Below are 17,760 nucleotides of genomic sequence, written 5' to 3'. Positions count from 1 at the left end.
GATTGACTTGGCCATTGCATAACATTTCACTTCTTTCCGTTAAAAAACTCTTTGGTTGCTTTTGCAGTATGCTTTGGGCCACTGTCCATCTGCACTGTGAAGCGGCGTCCAATGAGTTGTGAAGCATTTGGCTGAATATGAGCAGATAATATTGCCCGAAACACTTCAGAATTCATCCTGCTGCTTTTGTCAGCAGTCACATCATCAATAAATACAAGAGAACCAGTTCCATTGGCAGCCATACATGCCCACGCCATGACACTACCACCACCATGCTTCACTGATGAGGTGGTATGCGACGGATCATGAGCAGTTCCTTTCCTTCTCCATACTCTTCTCTTCCCATCACTCTGCTACAAGTTGATCTTGGTCTCATCTGTCCATAGGATGTTGTTCCAGAACTGTGAAGGCTTTTTTAGATGTCGTTTGACAAACTCTAATCTGGCCTTCCTGTTTTTGAGGCTCACCAATGGTTTACATCTTGTGGTGAACCCTCTGTATTCACTATGGTGAAGTCTTCTCTTGATTGTTGACTTTGACACACATACACCTACCTCCTGGAGAGTGTTCTTGATCTGGCCAACTGTTGTGAAGGGTGTTTTCTTCACCAGGGAAAGAATTCTTCGGTCATCCACCACAGTTGTTTTCCGTGGTCTTCCGGGTCTTTTGGTGTTGCTGAGCTCACCGGTGCATTCCTTCTTTTTAAGAAAGTTCCAAACAGTTGTTTTGGCCACGCCTAATGTTTTTGCTATCTCTCTGATGGGTTTGTTTTGTTTTTTCAGCCTAATGATGGCTTGCTTCACTGATAGTGACAGCTCTTTGGATCTCATCTTGAGAGTTGACAGCAACAGATTCCAAATGCAAATAGCGCACTTGAAATGAACTCTGGACCTTTTATCTGCTCATTGTAATTGGGATAATGAGGGAATAACACACACCTGGCCATGGAACAGCTGAGAAGCTAATTGTCCCATTACTTTTGGTCCTTTAACACGTGGGAGGCACACATGCAAACTGTTGTAATTCCTACACCGTTCACCTGATTTGGATGTAAATACCCTCAAATTAAAGCTGACAGTCTGCAGTTAAAGCACGCCATGTTCATTTCATTTCAAATCCATTGTGGTGGTGTATAGAGCCAAAAATGTTAGAATTGTGTCAATGTCCCAATATTTATGGACCTGACTGTAAGTAATTGCCTCAGTCGCCCATATAAAAGGGAAAATTCGATTTTCAAAGAGCCACCACCGACTTTGGGAGCGATATATTAAGGGCGAAAGATTTGTGTAGTTTATCTTCAGGTTGGAGATGCAACCAAATTGTTCCTTTTTGCGTAAAAGGTTGGGGATGGAAATGAGGGGATCGGAGAGGAAAAGGAGTATGTCATCTGCAAACGCTGAGAGTTTATAAACGCAATCCTTGACCTCAATGCCCTTTACATCTAGATTATGGTGTATTTTGTTTAGAAAGGGTTTTAGGGTGAGAACAAATAGCAGCGGGGACAGGGGACAGCCCTGTCTTGTACCGTTGCAGAGCTCAAAGGCGTTCGACACGTGGCCATTGGCTCTAACTCTGGAAAAAGGGTTACGGTAGAGGTCCCGAATATACGCACACATGCGTGGGAGAAGCCCCACTGAACGCAATACAGAATCCATATAGTTCCAGGCCACTCTGTCGGACACCTTTTCCGCATCCAGTGGTCATTTGAATTAGTGATGAGTCTCCCTTTTCAGCCTGACTCTTTCAGTACAAACTTAAAAAAACTTCTCTATCAAATGCAACATATATTTGAATCAGGAGATATAAAGAAGTGGCTACTTGTCTCTGTTTAACCACTTCCAGACCGGACACTTTTACCCCCTTTCTGACCAGGGCAATTTTCAGCTTTCAGCGCTATCACACTTTGAATGACAATTGCGCGGTCATGCAACACTGTACCCAAATGAATTTTTTACCATTTTTTTGAGACAAATAAAGCTTTATTTTGGTGGTATTTATTCACCGCTGGGATTTGTATTTTTTTGCTATGTAAATGAAATGTCCAAAAATTTTGAAAAAAAGTGTTTTTTTTATAAAATTTTGCAAATAAATAATATTTCATCATAAATCTTAGCCAAAATTTATTCCGTTATCTTTTTAGTAAAAAAAAAAATCCAAATTAGTTTATAACCAAAAATTATAATTTTTAAACCTTTTTTTTTACATTTTTATTTTATTTTTTTTATATTATTTTTTTTTTTTTTACATACTGTCACCCTAGCAGTACAGTGTCACCATGGTGACACTGTACTACTTGTGGGGGGTGATGAAGATTTTTTTTTTTTTTTTTACACTGATTGCTTTTACACCCATATAGGATGTAAAAGCAATCATTTCTCTTTCTCTCTCTCATTGAGAAGTACTGAGTGAGCTGTGATTGGTCACAGCTTGTCACATGGTACAAGGCTTTTGTGAATAGCCTTGTACCGTGTGACCTCTGTGATCATTCACAGATTTCACACGTAGTAAGCAATGATGTCACAAGTGACATCTTGCTTACTACTTTGCATGTGATCACTGATTGGCCAATCAGTGATCACATGATCGGGACTTCGTACAGAGGTCCCGTGCGACGATCGGTGTTTCACTGTGTCCGGAGGACACAGCGGGCACCGGATCGCAGTGCTGCGCGCTCCCAGGGAGCGCGCACAAGCATGGTGCGGGGAGGCCGTTTATAAACGGCCACCCGACCCTGCAGTGCCACCGTCCGGCCGTTTATATGCAACGGCCGGTCGGGAAGTGGTTAAAACAGTACATTAACCCTTTATTGTCCCAAGAATCTATGTTCCTAACCAGAGCCTGCACACCTCCACTGAACAAATTATGGAAGCTTTTTTACTTTTTTATTCTAAATTATGTGAGTCTCAGGAATCTTATGACCCTGTGGACGTCTTCAACTATTTTAATGAGATTCCCCTACCTACCCTGTCTATTACTTGGAAGCAATTCCTAGATGGGTCACTTACTAATGAGAATCATGCCCTGACCACATTCTCTAAGCATAAAACCACTGGACTAGACAGCTTCCCCATCGAATGGTACTTGACACATAAAAAACAGTTAATACCACACCAATTGGCACTTTATGATGCTATCCTTGAAGACAAAGTATTCCCATTGTTTATAGGAGAAGCCCTAATTGTCTTAATCCTGAAATCTAATAAGGACCTAGTTTACTGTGAGTCCTATAGACCAATCTCTTTAATAAATATGGATCTTAAAAGAGTTTTCAAACTGTTAGCCACTCGACTTAACTCTATCATTCCCAAATTTCTATCATCATCTTTTAACTTTTTACAAATTTAAAGATTCCTAATAACTCTACAACTCCCAAAATTATTGTTACCTTGGATACATACAAAGCTTTTGATTGCATAGAATGGCCATACTTATTTGGAGTCCTGAGAAAGTTTGGATTTGGTGATATCTTCATAACCTGGATTCAGATTCTGTTCTCCCAACCCAGAAAGGGATGCTTGTCAATGCTCCTTTTTTCCCCTTGTAATAGAGCCATTGGCCAAATTTATTAGAATATCCCCTAGTATAACTGGTCTTTGGGTTGGCTCTCTGGAGGAGTGAATTTCCTTGTTTGCATAGGATTTGTTGTTGTTGTTGTACTTGGGAGATTCCCAGGTTTCAGTGCCCTAGGTGTTATTATCCAAGATTTTGGTATATACTTACGATCTAACGCTAACTTGTCTAAACCTCATATTTCTGATTGACCCCAACCTCCCATATACCCTTGCAGCTTACCACCAAATTTAAACACCTAGAAATAGATATTCAAATTCCATTTTTTACTTACAGTATGTCGATAATACCTTACTCCCTATTGTAAAGGCTCTATGAATAAATTAGCCCTGTGGTCAAAAATACCTCTTACATGGGTAGAGTCAACTTATTCAACATGATTTTTTTATTAAATTTCTATGTTTTGGCCAGCTACTCCATATATAACCCAAATTAATTTAATATTGGTGTTTTTGGTACACTAAATCATCTAGAATTTGTTTAGAAACACTACAACTCCCATCTACTAAATGTGGTCTGGATTTACCAAATTGTAAGGAAATTCTATTATGCTGCTCAATTGGTTTATATATATTGGTGGCACTTTCCATAGCTAAATAACACTGCTACTGCTGTAGAAGCTTCCATGGTGTCCTTATATGAAACTCTGTCCAACCTGACATAAAGGGGGTACTTACATGTATCAATAGTAACTACCACTTTGAATATGTCCTTGAAAATCTATCGGTATAAGAATGCAATCAAGATATGTTTCCAAACTGACCTTTGCAGTTTATTCCCACACTTCCACACTTTCAAGAATTACTGGATTGTCTACAGTGGGAGAGACATGGCTTGGAAATGTTCACCAATTGTATGTACAAGGGTCCTTTAAAACTGTGATTACATTAAAATAATAATTGGGAAATGCAGAGGCTTGGTGCTTTAGATACTCAAGCACACAGCTGAGGTTCAGTTAGAAATCTGAAGAGTTCACCTTCAAAATTCCAAACTGGAACATACAGTCATAGCCAAAAATATTGGCATCCCTGCATTTCTGTATAATAATGCACCACTTCACCCAGAAAGTTGTTGCAATTACAAATGTTTAGACCCAAAGTACACATCAAAAATCACCCAGAAATGGTTTAAGGCAAAGCGATGGAGAATACCAAATTGGCCAGTAATGAGTCTAGATCTCAATCCCATAGAACACCTGTGGAGAAATCTCAAAACAGCAGTTGGAAAAAAGAACCCTTCCAATCTGAGAAACTTGGAGCAGTTGGTGAAAGAGTGGTCCAAAATTCCAATAGAGAGGTGTAAGAAGCTCATTGATGGTTACAGGAAGCGATTGATTTCCGTTATTTGTTCCAAGGGGTGAGCTATCAAATATCAAATTGAGGGTGTCAATAATTATGTCCAGTCCATTTTTGGAGTTTTGCATGGAATGTGTCAGATCTGGCTTTTTGTTTCTCCACTTTTTTGTGTCATACCAATACACTAATACAAACAAAATAAATGAACATGAGAATGCCTAAACATTTGTAATTGCAACAATTTTCTGGGCGAAGTGGTTCATTATCTGACAGGAATGCAGGGCTGCCAGTATTTTTATAATATTAATATATGACATGAGGAGAGTGAAATAGGGTACTACACTTCCCTGCTTTTCCTCTTGAATCCAGTTACTGAATGGACGCAATGGGAAACAGTTTGAATTTTTCTTATAGGCCTGTCTGCTGCACACTACCATTGCTATCAGACAAACGGTCACCAACACCAACAATAGCTGCTACTAGATCTAATAAAGCTTAAAGTAGAACTATAGGAAAAACTTTTTTTTTTCATTTTGGATAGAGCAAGGGATGCTTATAGCACCTGTTAGATTATTTTTGCCATCTTTGTCCCATTGCGGAGATTTCCCTTTACTTCCTGTCCCATAGCCAAACAGGAAGTGAGAGGAAATCTCTACAAATTAAGAAAATTCCTTTGGGCCCCACAGTTCACCAGAACTAGTGTCTCCATAGGAAGATTTCCCCTCTAACTTTTCTGGGGACAACTCAAAATTTGGGGTTTTCTTTTACTTTCACAGTACAAATAGACATAATCTCCTTAATGGGGACACAGACCGTAATAAAAACTGACAAGTGTATTAATCCCTCTCCACTCTATCCAAAATGTAAAACTTTATCTCATATCATATATGTACCACACACTACTGACCTAAGATTAGTTGGCAACTTTTACTGTTCACAGCCTATGCTGGTTCTGGAGACATGCTTGATCCTAGCTCCACAGGCTCTAATGGAGCAGTGGTTTCCTTGCAAGTAGACTACTACTGCATTAGTATCTATGGGAAAAAGCTGTACATGAATACATAAAAGAGGGCAGAGATGGAACGCTTTTAAATTTGTTTAGGTAATTTTGATACCATTTATTTTAAAAAACAAACAATTTTTTCACTTGTTAAGCTCATAAAAAAAACTGAGCTGCAAAAACAAATTAAAATACATAGTTCCATTCTTCCACAATCCAAAACCAACATCCCAGTGAAAGACTAACCCTCCAGTACCCTTTTTCAGATTCAGTATATTGCCATAGATACACATCAAAGGGTGCACCCTGCCACTGCCCACAAGCATTAAGTGATTGACATCCATCAAAGTGAACATGTCCTTAATAAATTATGACTTACTTACTGTGGTAGATAAACAACTACCTTCACCACTGTTTCCATCACCAATCACCATAAAGAAAACATACAAGCATCTGCTGAGAAAAAAAGACTTCCTCTTCCACTGCTAGTACTACCACCAACACTCTACTATTAACTGTATCTACCCGCAATGTCCCATTTGACAGACTACATTTCCCAGAAATGTCATCTTTCTTCTACACCCTAGCATTTCCAGATACAGAAAGGGTGCACAATATTGGGAAATAGGAAGGGTACCATAGGAGGGAACAACCCGCCATAAATATGCAATTAAGGAAAAAAAACTGAAAACTGTCATAATAATTTACTTAACTGACTTTTTTTCATTCCCAGGGCAGCGGGTTCTCCGGAGGTGCAGAGTTGTGCCTGAATTTACAAGTACATTTTGAAAGCCTAACTAATCTCTAGTAGGCATGCTTCATACTTTTTTTTTTTTTCACAGCTTGTGTGTACTGAGCCTTTAGCATGTTTAAATAGTATGGTTTTTTTTTGTCCAGAGAGAGGATAATTATATATCTGAAACTGTATTAAGGTTTTGTTAATTGAACGTTTACAATTTGAATTTCTTTTTTTTTTTTTTAAAGTAGGTTTTTGTAGTTTGCTTGAAAAATAATTTTCTTATATAACAGCAATTATTCTCCAAAAGATTTACAAGAACAAGACTTAACTCGTATGCTCCAAAATGTTAAAAGTTTTCTGTTACACAACGGCACATAGTCACAACGTGTCCTATTGTTTCTGGAATCAGAGAATAAAATTGTCTGGATGCAGTTTACCAAACAAAACGTCAATGCATGCAGGACTTAATTATTTTTCAAACTAATTGCTTTTAAAATACTTGCCACATGAAAACTAACAGCCTGACTACATAATTGGTGAATAAGAGTGGCCCGCTGTTGCTGTGTATAACAGCAAGCAATTCTGCTCAGCGGGGGGATCTATCTATGGCCACAGGTTGTGCATCATAGTGCAGGCTATGTTGATCAGGCCTAAGAATAAAAAAGTGGAAAGTCATTGGGATGTGAAGTATGTACAAACAAGCTGAAAGTGTGTTTTTCTTTTCACTACAGCATTAACATTTCCCAATACTACTTTGTATTTACATACTACATTGAAATTTGCAAGAACTAATACCTTAACAGATTGTATCAACAGATTTCTCCCGGCTCTGAAACTGGTGATTCAGAGTTGGAGTGGCTCCCATTCTGTTCTTTCTGCTCACGGCTCAGATGTGTTACAGGGAAAGACATTTTCAGGACTAGCTTTGGAAGTCCTACTGTCATAAAGCATGTGGTTACAATTTTTTTTTTTTGCAAGAAACCTAAAAATTCATGTATATTTAACAAAGCCATATATATCAGTGTTTCCAAAACTTGGGTCAGTCAAGTGCTATCATAACCTTTGCAGCTTCAGTACAGCTTGTACTGTTAAGCCTAGTTTACATTTGCAGTCATGAAGGCAGAAGGGTGGTAAAAAGAGGAGGAGAATGAGCTACAGTTTACCACCCCCCAAACCACCCTCCCTGTAGTACTGTCACTAAATGTGTCCCATTCAAGTGAATAGTGCCGTGCTGCAACCGCCCTGCAAATGCATGCAATGCTGAAGTTGAAGAGTGGTGGTTCCAGGCTCGAGGGTTAAAACAAGCATCAAGGAAGTGACATAATGCCTCCCAGCTGCTTGTGAACTGCCTTCTGAAAATAATATCACCAAAGATCACTTTTCAAAGGAGTGGCAAGGCCTACCATGTGTGAAAAAAACCTATTACTAAGAACAAACAATAGGTTGATTAATCAATAGTTCTTACCAGTTCACTTCCACCATGATATAGCTGTTGTCATTGTAACCCACATAGCACATAGGTATGTAAGCCCATAGGTAAATAAGACACAGCCAATCTCTGTCTATAAAACTAGAGGCAATCCAACCATACTTCATCACACTTGCTGTACCTGGCATGTCCGTTCCCCGGCCTATAAAATTTCCTCCATCCAGTTGCCAGTGTAATGACTCCCAGTGAAAAAGATGGTGTCACGTGACATGTGATGTCAACGCGTTTCGCTGGATCGTAGCATAGCTTCGTCTTGTCTGGCGTTAAATGTTGTACAACACATGTTTGAAGCCCATCAATGTTTATTATCAATGCTGGAAATTTTTATGCATATTTGTCTTTTGGGAGAATTTTTGACACTAGATGTAAATTAAATAAAACTAGCTTATTTCAATAATGCATTGATTACTTTGGTCATTGAAAGTAGCAAATTTGTCCCCGTCTATGGAGCATTCTTTTTTTTACGTGTGAAAAAAAAGCTCTTAAAGCTATATTAAATATAAAACCATAAATGTAATATATTGCAACTTACCAATCATTAAATGCAGAGGCTGCATCAGTGTTCTTTTCCTTGGCTTTCTCCCCTCTGATTTCACCTGGTGATGTGGCCACACCTCGTGTATTAGCCACTTTGGAGGAATAAGCACAGGGGGCTCAACAGAAAGCAGCATTGTCAGTCTTGTGGGGTTTGAGGGGAGTTTCGTGAAAATATATATTATTTATTTATTTTTAAATTTGTTTCTATATCTAGTTTAACCTTGTTCACACCAAATGCATTTCCAAACTCAGTGACATCACAACTGTGTTCCACATAGCCCTTGCAGGAAGAAGAGTGGTGGGTGGAACCCAGAAAGTCTATTTAGCTATTTACATAACTATTAGGCTCCATGTATACGGGACACTTCTGAATGATGAAAACTGACTGCTGAAAAATGTAGGTTAAAAAAGTCTGTTTAGCCGCATTTGCATACTGCGTTTTTGAGCGGTTGCGTTTAGAAGCATTTTTTAAAGATAACCTCAGGAGACCCTCCCAAATGCCCAGAATGCACTGAAAAACAATAAAAAATTAACTACTTCAGACATTTTGAGAGTAAGAGCAAAAAGAACAGTATTTGTTGAGATTAGCTGTCTTTTTTTTTTGTGGTGTTTGGATGTGTTTCAGCTGAAATTATTGCAGCAGTGTCTAACATTTTCTTTCATGCGAAACCTCAAAGTATGGTGTACCAGGTCCATTTGAGTATCGGAAAAACGCTTTGCATGCATTTTTCATGATGAAAAAAGGCTCTGGACAGCATCTGGAAATGGAAGAGCTGAAAAAAAATTCCAAACACAAATGCTTACAAACGCGGTTAGCCGCATTTACAAGCGTTTGGCGTTTGAAACACTGATAAACTCTACTCCTGAATGCAAGTTTGGTGCGTTCAAAAAAACAGCTGTAATCTCAACTGCCTGTAAACAATATAGTGTACATGGACACATAGGAAAATATTAGGGAGAGCTCAGGGGCTGCTGAAAAAAAATGCAGAAAAGCTCCTAAACGTGCGTTTATCAGCTGCAGTGTACATGGAGCCTTAACCTTCCACATTGCCAACCTGCCAAAGTAAAAACCAAGGACACATTTGTATCTATTCCTAATCAGACCAAGGACCTGATGACAAGCTTATCTCTAATGCCACCCTCTCCTTATATCACGTTTTACCTACTGTGCCATCGGAATAGGTAGGAATAATCGATTTATCACTATTAAGTCATTGAGCTATGATAGTGAGCCTTAACAAGGTTATTGGTGCTGTCATTGCAGTGCTTCAGTGAAGACTCCACTATTTGTAACAAACATGGCAAAGTGTAGAACTATTACTGTTTACTCTCTAGAGGACAATTTTTGCTATCTTGTTAGTCACACAGTTTAACTGTTTGGAAAAGATTCAGTTCAGCATTTCTTTCTTAATCCCAGGAGAAGTATAGTTAAAGAAATGTATTAATGTTTTAGCGCTAAAGATAATTAGAGCGTTCACTGGCCTGCCACTGCTTCTACGGTACTTCGTGAAGCTACAGCCCTAATATGGGTAATGGATGTTCCAGTATTGTTAGTGTAATTGGTAACAAGTTGGCAAACAGGATAAAAATGATATGCATTTGTAAATGGGTACATAACATGGGTGCAGAAAATTCAGCTACAACTGGGCCATGAGGGTGTGGGGCCAAAACTTAAAAATACCTCCCTTTTATGAGCTCAAAACTGTTATATTCTGTAAAGAAAAAAAATAGCATTTTCACTGTGAGAGGCACACACCAATGGATTGCAAGCATTGAGACATATATAATACTAGGCAATGGAAGTCTCCTTGAGCCTGATACTGAAGGTACACAATGGTATTGATTCCTAGTTTTTAACTTTGTTCAAACAACATTCAGAGAGCCTTATATTCCTGGCCCTGTGGTTTCCAAATAGAGAAGCTTCCTTTTTAAATTTACTCAGTAAGAAGGATTCTTCATACCTGTAACATCTACAATTCTTAAATCCAGTTACTGTCCTCTTCTTAACTTGTGGTTGGAAGACCACAATAACTTCAAACCACAAGCTGCAGGTTATTTTCTATTGAAACATTTAAAATTAGGTTCACCTGCTTTAGAATGAAGAGATGCTCACAAGCTCCATGACAATGTGGTGCTAGATGTACCTCTGGGGCAATGCTGGACAACTTAAATCCATAGACATGGCCAGGGCCGATGCTAGACTATTTTGTGCCCTAGGCAAGACCAGCTACTTGCACTCCCCCCCCCCAAAAAAAATAACTGACTGGGGAGCTGGGAGGAAGTGTTGTTTGAAGAACAAAATGTGGCAAAAAGTGTCCATGGTTTAAATAAAGCTAAATATTGGGTGTGACATAAAGGGGGTGTGGTTAAATAGAGTCTGAGAAGACTTACTTAGTGTAGAATGTGGTATTCACATGTATGGAGATGACATGTTGATGACTGTGTGCAGGATGGAGATGACTGTGCATGATCGAGATGACATGGTAGATGACTGTCAGGTCAGCAAATTAATTACCTCTTGCTGGGTTGGTTTGCTGGCTTAGCTGGCCTCCACTGACTGCTCCAGGTGAACGCTGGCTAGCTCTGGCCTCCATAGTCTGCCCCAGGCGACCACTTAGACTCAGGCTTATTCTGGCCTCCACCACACTCGCCTAGGTTCCCTCTCCTTTAGCTTGGCTCTTTGTCCTTGTGACGGGTCTGCTGGTCAGACAGCAAAGCAGCTGTTAGCAGCCGCCTGGCGGTACCTCTAGCAGCCCACAGGACAGGATTCCCCAGAGCGCGGAGTCTAAGCCCCAGACTGCTTGTTCACCAGGGCCCCTGATGGTGGGGATGGACTTGGAGCAGACTGGAACCAGGTCACGGCCCCTGAGTACACCCGTCTGTGTAGAGGAATCCACCGGGGGTCTGTGCAGGTGGAGAGCCTGACGTGAAGAGGCAGAAGGCGGAAGCAGGGATGGCTGGATCCATGCCGGATGGATGGACAGATGAGCGTGGTCAGACGGGCCAGGTCGGTAACAGAGAGGTCAGCATAGTACAGTAGTACATAGCAGGCAGAAGAATAGTCAGGTCACTCGCCGGGGTCGGTACCAGTAGTTCAGATCAGGTAGGGATATCCAAAGAGAGGTCAAACTTAGCCAGGGGTCAGAGCAGGAGAAGTCAGAAGAGGTCAGGTCCAGGCAGGTCAGCAACGAATCTTCAGCAACAGAATACAGGAATCAGATCAGACCATACGGCAACTTGTGTCTGTGCAGGGCTGGTTTAGCTAGCCCGCCCTGCACCTGACAGGCGCAGCCTAGGTCCTAGTGCCTGCCCAGCACCGTCATAGGCGACGGGTGCGCCTGGGTCCTAGTGCCCTGCTGCCTGCGTGTCTTGACAGACACCTACGCATGTGCAGACCCATGCGTCGTGATGGTCCCTGACAGCTGCACCCTCCTCTACCTTTCCACATGCTTCTGCAACTGATCGGCTCAAGGCGTGCTGGCGTCCCTCAGGTAACCACACCCTCCCAGTCAGCACTGGCCAATCAGCAAACAGGCAGGCAGCACCTGACTTCCTGGAGGCGGAAGAGGTAGGGATCTCTCTGACTTTGTGCATCTCCGTTTTGATTCACCCAGGCACCTCAATCATTTTAATTTCAACTGGCATGTCAGAGTCACATCCGTGGCTGAACCGTAGGCAGCTGCCTAGTTCACCTGGTGGTAGCGCCCACCCTGGATTTGGCACTACTGTAGCTGTAATTCTGGGAAAGTGTGGATGACATGTTCCATCACAGTCCATCCTAATTATAATTTAAAAAGGAATTACATTCAGCAAAGAACTTCTTGCACCTTTCTCAAAGACCTAACTATATAACTATTCTTAAAAATGTTCCCTTCCTCCTTGTAAGGGATACTGAGTTCAGGTATTCAGCGGCAGCAGAGATGACCAGATCGGTGAGCTACACTCAAAGAAGCAGGAATCTAAGTATGATTTATGTAAGATTAATTAATAGTGAAACAGAACCCCATTTAACAGCAGCAAACAGTTTACACGGCAAACATGAGTGAACAGTAACCAAGTGACAGAAAACCGAGCTAGCAAACCTAATTACCATACAATATATACAAACAAAAAGGAAGTATGAAATAACAGGGTAAAACCTGAGGTGCAAGGTACAGTCAGAAGAGGGGAATCAAGGAAAATCAGCAAGTAGGTATCTGGCTAGGGCTCTGTTCACACTTATGAGACTTGTCAAGCGACTTTGGACACATAGGTGTCCGTTTATGACACAGAGAATAGCTGCGATTCCGAGGATCGCAGCTATTCTCTGGTCATTCACAGTTTATGACACTCAGGAGATCAGTGGAGAACTGTCCAGCTCTTCACTGGAGATCTGTGTTCTCCCTCCAGATTCTCAGCCCAGAGCTGGGGAATCGGAGGGACCGCAAACTAAGCAACGATAATTTACCTCTGCTTAGTAAACTGATCTTTTACTATAATCTCGTGAGATTATAGTAAAATCAGCCGTTTTCCACCATTTGTAGACCGTTCTCCAGCGTTTGTAGACCGTTCTCCCTTCGTTCGGAGAACTGCTTCATAAAAGGCATTCACAGGAGAACTGTGTTCTCCAAGAATGCCAGAGAACTGAGCAGTGATCATTTATCGCTGGTTCATAAACGGACACCAAAGTTGCATGAAAAGTTGGAGTCCATTGTTTTCAATGGCACCCATTCAGATCTATGCAACTTAAAGCCACAGAGATTTTGAAAAGGTTCCTACACTTCTATGATGTAACTCTGATGAGACATGAGTGGCAGAAAGTGTAAAGTCACATTAAAATTTGCCCTCTAAAGTCACACTGGAAATGATGCGACTTTGGAGTCGCACAAGTGTGAACAGAGACCTACAGGCAAAACACTTTAGCAGAGATGCAGATCAAGAGTGGTTAAATACCTTCCCAGCTGCCAGCATCAGGTGGAGCCTAATTACTGGGATCGGCCAGCTGCTGGGAGACACCTACTGGTAGCCACCGTAACTGAGGTGATCCAGGTCCTTACACCCTTCTTCCTACTTAGCCTGCCTAACCTGTATAAAAACAGGTCTGCGTACTTTCCTATTTCTAATCTGCTACAGTGCGGTCATGTGATCCTGCAGCTCTGTATAAGAGAGTGCTTGGCAATGGCTGTGAATTCCAGGAGTTGTGGCATCACTCAGGCTCTAATGGCCCAGCCATTGCCTGTGTTCCCTTCTCTCCCCTGCAGCAGCCGTTCACTGACACAAGGGAGCTGGAGCTGCTGAATCATGTGACTGGATTAAAAGCATATTAAAAATATGTAAGTACATACATCTGATTTATACAGGTTAGGCAGGATAGGTAACAAGAGGAGTGAGGGAACATATTTAAGAATGGTTGTAGTTATTTTAGTAAAGGCTACTCTTCTACTTTAATAACAGCACAGATGACAAAGGCGTCGCCATATTTACGTGTGTCACCATATTTCCATGTGATACAGGAAAACACACTGTTGGACATCGTGGATCCTCCTGACAGATGTGGTTGCGTGTAATACTTCTACCGGTTTTGGCCAGTTGCAGTACCACCAACCTTGATCAATTCTTTCTCCTACATAGTGCTTGAGGTGGTGTAAAAAATTGCTGATCCATCTACCGAATGTGGGTGTAATATGTTTTTTGACACAAATAAAAGGTTTCCTTTGATATTGCACCAGATCTTTCATCTCTCGCTCGTTTTTTTTTTTTTTTTTTGCATAAGAGACTTTGTAAGTCTCTTCTGCCAAAAAAAAACTCCCTACCTGCTAACATGTTTTCCTGATTGTACACTGACTACCCTGTATGAGCAGTGCAATGTACAATCCTGGCAATTGTAAAATGTAGACCTCACTACAATGGAGAAGGGCACACTGGGAGGTAGCTCAGCCACAGTGTTCAAGTATGCTATTCAAACCTGAACATTATATTTCCTTCATTGGCTCCTTTGGGGAGACACCTAGAGCTAGACCTTTAATAACAATCAAAAATATTTCTTGAAGATACTGGGGGTTATTTACTAAAACTGGAGAGTGCAAAATATGGTGCAGCTTTGCATAGAAACCAATTAGCTTCCAGATTTAATTGCCAAAGCTTAATTAAACAAGCTGAACTTAAAAGCGTATTGTCTACCATGCCGAGCTGCACCAGATTCTGAGTACACCAGTTTTAGTGAATCTACCACACTGTTTAAACAACAAAATATGCAGAGTAGAGGCCTACGGTATTACAATGAAACATTATATTAACATACATAAATGTCATGAAAGTAAGGATGAAGGGGTGTACCTTCAGCCCTAGTAATATATCCATGAACATTAAACAATAGTTAAAGGGGGACTTTCTCTGTACAAAAAGATGCCTTTACAGATATTATGGTTATACCTAAATCATTGTATTAATAATTATTTTAAAACTGTACAAAAAAGGCCAGTACACATTACAGCTCTGTAAATATATATATATATATATATACATACACACACACACACACACACATATACATATACAGTTGTGTTCAAAATAATAGCAGTCAGACATCACTAACCTGATCAATCACTGTTTTTGGTAGAAATGATATTTCTACATGGCAAATAATTTACTAGCAGGTGTAGTAGAGTAATAGAAATCCAACAGACCCAACAGTCATGACATGCATGCTGCTGATTCTGTGTAACTGAATCACTAATTGAAAGGGGCGTGTTCAAAATAATAGCAGTGTGGAGTTCTATTAGTGGGGTCATTCATTCTTTGAAAAACAGGTGGCAATTATTGCCCTTATTTAAGGAAGGAAGGCAGCAAATGTTGTACATGCTGGTTACAGTGCATTTCTCTCTGAAATTCTGAGGAAAATGGGCCGTTCTAGACATTGTTCAGAAGAACAGCGTACCTTGATTAAAAAGTTGATTGGAGAGGGAAAAACATATAAAGAAGTGCAGAAAATGATAGGCTGCTCAGCTAAAATGATCGCAAATGCTTTAAAATGGCAACCAAAACCTGAAAGACGTGAAAGAAAGCGAAAAACTAGCATTCGAATGGATAGAAGAATAGCCAAAATGGCAAGGACTCAGCCAACAATCAGCTCCAGGAAGATCAAAGAAGGTCTAAAGTTACCTGTGAGTACTGTTACAATTAGAAGACACCTATGTGAAGCCAACATAATCTGCAAGCAGCCCCCCGCAAAGTCCCACTGTTGAAAAAAAGACGTGCTGAAGAGGTTACAATTTGCCAAAGAGCACATTGACTGGCCTAAAGAGAAATGGCGCAACATTTTGTGGACTGATGAAAGTAAGATTGTTCTTTTTGGGTCTAGTGGTCAGAGACAGTTTGTCAGACGACCCCCAAACACTGAATTCAAGCCACAGTACACTGTGAAGACAGTGAAGCATGGTTGCGCAAGCATCATGGTATGGGGATGTTTCTCATACTACGGTGTTGGGCCTATTTAACGCATACCAGGGATCATGGATCAGTTTGAATACATCAGAATACTGGAAGAGGTCATGCTGCCTTATGCTGAAGAGGAAATGCCCTTGAAATGGGTGTTCCAACAAGACAATGACCCCAAACACACCAGTAAATGTGCAACATCTTGGTTCTAGACCAACAAGATTGACGTTATGGTGTGGCCAGCCCAATCCCCGGATCTTAATCCAATAGAAACTTGTGGGGTGACATCAAAAATGCAGTTTCTGAGGCAAAACCAAGAAATAGAGAAGAACTGTGGAATGTAGTCCAATCATCCTAGGCTGGAATACCTGTTCACAGGTGCCAGAAGTTGGTTGACTCCATGCAACACAGATGTACAGCAGTTCTCAGAAACAGTGCTTATACAACTAAATATTAATTAAGTGATTCAAAAGGAAAGCAAAATCTTCCAACATTTTTCAGTTTATATAGTGAATGTTTGAGTTTGTAAAGAAGAATACAAACACTGCTATTTATTTTTTTTTGAACAGTCTAATATTAACTTTTCTTCAATTTTTTTAGAGGAACAACACAAATTTGATATATTTTTCTTCATGTTTTGATTTGGAATAGAATGTGTAGTGTTCCCAATGCATTTGTGTGTATGGAAATAAAAGCTATTAGAAGGATTTTGAGCTTTATTCACTTTTTTCAACACACTGCTATTATTTTGAACACAACTGTATATATATTACATACAGTATCAATCATCAATGAGCGGACTATAACACATTGTCAACACATTTAATGAACCAAGGGTCCACTTCTTTATAAAGACTGTCACTTGGACTGTCCAACTAAGAATAGGGGAAGGCCACAGAAGATATAAATGTAATAGTGCAATCAACTCCCACAAGCTAATGTAAATACTCTAAATTGGATATGGGAAATCTCGCTGAGCCACATGTTCAGTAATGGGCCTCAGGCTAGTTTAACCCTGTCCTCATCAGTTTAGATCAATCATTTGAGCTATGGGTATACAGAATGCAACAGTAGATAAAGTCAGGAATCAATGAAGTGTTCGTAGCACTAAATGAATACTCCCCAACAATGTCAGTGAAGATGCCCACATGGAAATATCATTAGCAAATGCAGTAGTGACTTGGATCAAAGAGGGAGTTTCACATTCGGTGATGACATTTTCAAGTGGCCATTTTAACTGCCATTGACTGGGAGAATTTTGAGAATAAAAAGGAAAAAAAAAATCCTTTGGCAGGTGTAACAGTTTCCCGATGCATTTCATTAATGTATTTATCTGCTTTCTTGGAGTTCAACAAAGCTGTCTCATTTAAAAAGTTTTTTCGGGGGTTATTTGCTAACAGATGCTGTCATCCACTCCATATGTAAACTAATCTGGAGGTTTTTTGGACATGGTAAAATGAGGGTGAACTGGGTTGGATCCAGTCTTCTAGTACTGCTTTCCTTGTAATGGCTTTGAGAATGAAACAGTTTAAATGTATAATGTCAAATTAGATGTATTCTGGTAAAGTTTTTTGTTTGTGCTGAAGACCGCGCTGGACTGAGTCAATCAGTGGTTGTAGGTGGGTAGTTGTGTAGGTGGGTAGGCAGATGCCCTCCAGTCGGTTGTGCCCAATGGTGGATACTGACAGTAAACCCTGTTAGGGTTTGGGCTGCT

At 40.4% G+C, this 17,760-nt stretch overlaps 1 protein-coding gene across 1 annotated transcript in view; it reads right to left on the bottom strand.

Annotated features, from left to right (window-relative positions):
- Nucleotides 1-17,760, bottom strand: part of PDE11A (phosphodiesterase 11A) — a 717,642-nt gene that overhangs the window by 610,997 nt on the left and 88,885 nt on the right. The gene's annotated exons all lie outside the window — the stretch shown is intronic.

This window comes from Staurois parvus, unplaced genomic scaffold (genome assembly GCF_062004578.1).
Source record: "Staurois parvus isolate SC_StPar_1 unplaced genomic scaffold, SC_StPar_1.0 ptg000530l, whole genome shotgun sequence".
NCBI lineage: Eukaryota > Metazoa > Chordata > Amphibia > Anura > Ranidae > Staurois > Staurois parvus.
The sequence above is the reverse complement of the archived record's forward strand: the minus strand, read 5'-3'. Positions and strand labels throughout refer to the sequence as shown.